Consider the following 5,300-nt stretch of genomic DNA (forward strand, 5'->3'; position numbering starts at 1 on the left):
ATGCCACCTACTGCCTCTATTCTCCATGTTTTCTGATGAAAAGTCAATGAAAGATCTTATTAAAAATCTTCTGTACCTGGTGTGTTATTTTTTCTTGCTATTTTCAAGATGCTCCATCTTTGGTTACTGACAGCTTGACTATAATGTGCCATGGTGTTGTTGTCCTAGTGTTTAATGTATTTGTGGTTTGTTGAGCTTCTTGGATATGTAGAATAATTATTTTTCCTTTTATGATCAAATTTGGGAAATTTTCAGTCAGTATTTCCTCAATTTTTTTTTCTTCTCCTTTTTTTTTTTAACCCTTTTCTTCTCATACTCTTGTTATGCATAGGTTAGTACAATTGCTGGTATGCCAAAAAGATTTGAGACTCTAATTTTTATCCTTCTTTTTTCTTGCTGTTCCTCAAACTAGATAATTTCAATTGACCTGACTTCAAGTTCATTGATTCTTTCTTCTGCCAGCCCAAATCTTCTGTTGAATTCCTCTAATGACTTTTTCATTTTATTTATTGTACTTTTCAACTTTAGAATTTCTATTTGCTTCTTCTTTTATAATTTCTATCTATTAATATATAACATTAGTGAGACATTGTGGTTATAATTCATTTAAATTCTTTAGACGTAGCTTATTTTAGTTATTTCTTCATATTTATAGTGAGTGATTTAAAGTCTCTGTTAATGAAGTTCAACATCTAGACACCTTCTGGGACAGTTTCTGTATACTGCTTTTTTCCCAATGTATGGGTCATACTTTCCTATTTATAAATTTCATATTTTTTTTAGCCAAAAGCTGGACATTTTAGACCTTTGAGATATTGTAATGTGGCAACACTGGAAATCAAACCCTGCTCCCAGGGTTTGATTGATGCTGTGGCTATTTTGTTGTTATTTTTGTTGCTAATACTGCAGCTCATGTTTAGTTAGTTAATGATTTTCTTGAGCTAATTCTGTAAAGTTTGCATTTCCTGTAGCATGTAGTCACTGAAATTTCTCCTTAGTTAACTTAGTGATCAATTAATGATCAGTCAGATATTTCCTTAATTTCCTTGAACCAACAAGTCTTTCACTCTTTATTGAGAAGCTCTATTTGTTGGGACTTATGATCAACACTCAGGAATTTTACAACCTTACATATTCTTTACTTCTTACTTGGGCAAGACCTCAAAATCTGTTAGTGGTGAGAGATTGAGACCTTCTCAGTCTTTTCCTGGACATGCACCCAGCCCTGCATATGTGTATGAACTTTTAGAACTCCGTAAATATGTCAGAGCTTTTCAAAACCCCTATGGACATCTTGTTCACCAGATCTTCCTTTTAAATTTTTAGCCAAGTTCTTATTTAACCTAAACTGATACTGCAGCCTTAGGCAGCTCCCATGTTAAACAATTTTTGCTGAAAAATTTCCACAAACACTTTGGGGATAGGTATTTTCTTTATTTAAGGAAATTCCTAATCAGGTAAAATAAGGACAATATGATATAAATGGTTTTTTTCCAGGGAGCTGTCAAATAGATCAAATAGTGACAATACTCTAAGGATAGACCTTTTGAGGTCCAAACCTAGTTTTCCCCTTCCAATACTTACATAGCTTCTGGTTTTCACAGTTACTATAGTTGCAAAGCTGCTGATTTTCAAGTTTTGCAAGGCTGAGGAGAGTGCGATGGGAAAAGGTAAAGTTATAATGCCACAAACCCTGTTGCTCTTACCAAAAGTCAGCAATTTTTCTTGAATAAACACTCCTCATATTTTTACAAGTCTTTGGCTAACTTCCAGAGTTTGAAAAAGTTGATTTTGCCAGTTTTTACTAATTTTCTATTGCTTTTAGTGAGAAGTAGATTTATGGAAGCCTCACTCCACCATTCCATATGAAGTGTTATCTCCATCCAACTCTAGTGTTTTAATAGTATTCATGAAGTGATGAAATTATAGAATTTTGTAATTCAAGAGATTTTAAGAGCTCACATAATCCAATTTACTTGCTTCGTGTGTGAGGAACTACTGCCTGAAGAGCTGAAGAGACATGCTGAAGAAGACACAATGCATTACATTTGCAGGCTAAAACCCAGTCCTTCTCTTCTTGTAATGCTTAAATATATCCTGATAATATGCTTGTTTTCCAAAATAATAGTATTTATCCATTTTTTTATTCTTATTGAAATTTAAAAAGCTCAAAGCTGAAATATTTAAATAATAGAGGTTCTTTTTTTTACTTTAAGAGATCTGGAATTACTTTGGAAATGTTGGGAAGTTCTTGTTTTCAAATACATGGTTAGGAACAAAGGTAGGCTACATGATCATGACACTGCTGATTATTTAAAAGATCAATATAATTAATGTCCAGACAAAATTTGACCATTATTATATAGTAGAAAGAATAATGATTCATGAATTAATTTCCAGAACCTGTGAATATGTTACTTTACATGGCAAAAGGGACTTGCATATATGACTAAAGTTAAGAAGTTTGAGATGGGGAGATTATCCTGGATTATCCAAGTGGGCCCAATCTAATCACACAAATTCTTAAAAGCAAGAACCTTTCTTGACTTCAGAGAAACAGAAATATGGCAGCATGAGAAGAACTTGACCTTATGTTGCTAGCTTTGAATATCTAAAAGGGGGCCACAAACCAAGTAATGCAGACCTCTAGAAGCTGGCAAAAGCAAGGAAAGAGATTTTGTCCTAGAGTCTCCAGAAAGTAATACAGCTCTGCTGATACCTGTATCTTAGGTCAGTAAGAACTACATCAGAAGTCTGACCTAAAGCACTATAAGATAATGCATTTGTATTGTGTCAAGCCATATGTTCATGGTGATTTGTCACAGCAGCAATAGAAAGTGAATACATACCAAAAATCCCTATTTAATCAACATGACAGGCACACTGATTCATTACAATTATTCCAGATTTAATTATTATTATCAAATGAGGAACATTCATTTGAAACCTAATTTCAAAAAAATGCAGAAATGAAAAAATAGTGTGATTATTATTGCTACAGTAGTAATTAACCAATCTGTTAATTTAAATAGGACCAAAAAAAAAAAAAAAAGTAAAAGCTTTCATACAGTTTGATATCAGAATAGAATTAATAATATAATAAAAAAGACTTAGATAAAAGAATATGAGTATTTATATTCCTATTCTACTCCAGGTTTTTACAGAAAGCTATAAGCTAAGAACCAAAGCTGTGAAAGTTTGCCAAAACAATACCTGCAGTGGAGACCTTGGCATACCGTTGATCCAATTCTCTATAGACCACTTAAGTCAAGACAGGTATGCACGTCTTACTCTGAACTCTTGACTCAGAGAATATTCTATAGGTGAGCAAGATCATAACAACATTCTTAGCCTTTAAGAGGTAACATTTACAAATGTTTGGGTATAAGGATCATTTTGTTTAAAGGAATAATTTGTGCATTTGAAATTCGAGTGTTCATATTTTGATAAAAAACACATTTGTCCATAAAGATTTGCAAAGAGAAGTTATAAAAGATATGAATGTTCTGAAATCTCCTAACTTGAAGTTTCTCTCTCCTTTCTTGTTTAACAAGGGGAATGAACAATGCACAACTATATTGACTTATGCCCTAAGCGGATAGCTGTGTGGCATTTTATGCCAAGCTATCGACTTCCTTTAGTCTCTTTTGATCTATTTTTCCACCTTTCTTGTAACCTTGATGAAGAGTTGAATGATGTGTAGAAATTGAGTTCTCCCAGAATCAATGCCACTGAGTATGCTATGTGATCTCTCAAATATCATATAAAAACAGGAAATCTAAGAACATCATTACCACTGAAGCTCTACATATTCTATTTAAGAGTATTTAGATTGGATCTCATTTTTATTGCAAATTTGAATGAAGCTAAAATTATTGTTTAGCCTATCAACCTGTCAATTATTACAGAAATGGGACATTTGTATTGTTTTTTTCCAATATTTACAATATACTTCATGTATCTATATTATTTTTTTACTAAAGCATCTCAGAGCTCTTTATATACATTTACTCCCATAACTCACTCCCTGTCCAGTGTCAGCGTAGGTAAACAGGTGGCGAAATTGAGGTGCTCCTTTAATATTAAGATTTAATAGTGAGTTGGTGACTGGGTTAAAATATGAAATGACTTAATGCTTAAATCTAAAGCAATTCATATATTGAATACAAAGTTATAAAGATACTTTGTCACAAAACAAAGATTTTTAAAGGTGTGGTTGCTTATTTTAAAGTTGTTTTTCTGTTTTATTCTTCTGCAGATTAGAGAGATCCAACGGGCACTAAAACATTTACTTACCTAAAACAGCTGGGTAAGAGGAGCATGGCTGACATTCTATCTAGAATAAGGGGGAGGGAGGTGGGCAGTAATGAGGACTGGGAGCTGGTAAGCAATTTGAAAAAGTCATGCTTTGCATTTTAAAAGTTAAAGCTATCACTTTCTTTCCTCTCTCTCTCAAGGATTCTTCACACCTTCAATGCTTCAAGGTCTGAAACTGGGTACAAGATAATCCAATCACAGCATGTATAGTCAATGACAATGGTTATGTTCTCTTTATTTACCTTTCTCTTTTCAGAGACATTGGCAGTTTGGATCCATTCAATCACCACAAAGTGCCCAATTAGATATATACCTGTTTTCAAACCGCTATTGAATTCTATTCATCAAGTGGAATCTGCATTTGAACACTTCCATAGAAAGTTTGAAATGACTATGAGGTATTGACTAGGTTTTCCTGGAAACTTGCTTACCACTCAACTTCATATATTTGGGTGTATTGTTTCTTATATTTGTTTTTTTGTTTTGGCTCACTCAGAAGAGGGGACCCATCAATCTCTGGAGCAAAAGATGGTGGTAGAAGTAGAAAACCTGCTAATTTTTGCTTGCTAATTCTAGCTTTTTTTTGTTTTGTTTTGGTTTGGTTTGGTTATAAATAGATTCGTCCCTTTACTTCACTGGGTTCAGTTTAGTTTGGTAATGTGGCCATAATTAGCAGACTAATTTGAGTTTTAAATAGAAATCCTTCAATTCTATATTTTGTAGTTTTTCATCTTGTTCAAGGATAATTCTGTTTTTCCTTATCCAAATTTGGTATCTAAGAGAAGCTGTACCTTAGAAAGTTGGTTTAACATACATCGATTTTCTGTTTATACACTCTAATGGAGAGCCTTTTATTTCTTAAGCATTGAAGATTAATGGAACACTGTTTTCGTTCTTTGGCTGCTAATGGCAATCACCTGTTGATTACTAATAGATAAAGTAAGGAAGTGAAATAAGCAGAATTTTCTCCAAATTTATTTCTT

At 33.1% G+C, this 5,300-nt stretch overlaps 1 long non-coding RNA gene across 1 annotated transcript; it reads left to right on the forward strand.

Annotated features, from left to right (window-relative positions):
* The first annotated feature begins 3,160 nt into the window (after positions 1–3,160).
* LOC113624587 (uncharacterized) lies at positions 3,161–5,047 on the forward strand. The gene is made up of 3 exons (XR_003434398.1): positions 3,161–3,276; positions 4,259–4,309; positions 4,574–5,047. It is a non-coding gene; the product is annotated as an uncharacterized LOC113624587 (long non-coding RNA).
* Positions 5,048–5,300: the final 253 nt, after the last annotated feature.

This window comes from Aethalodelphis obliquidens, unplaced genomic scaffold, assembly GCF_003676395.1.
Source record: "Aethalodelphis obliquidens isolate GAN/ISIS:26980383/991018 unplaced genomic scaffold, ASM367639v1 scaffold13, whole genome shotgun sequence".
Lineage (NCBI taxonomy): Eukaryota > Metazoa > Chordata > Mammalia > Artiodactyla > Delphinidae > Aethalodelphis > Aethalodelphis obliquidens.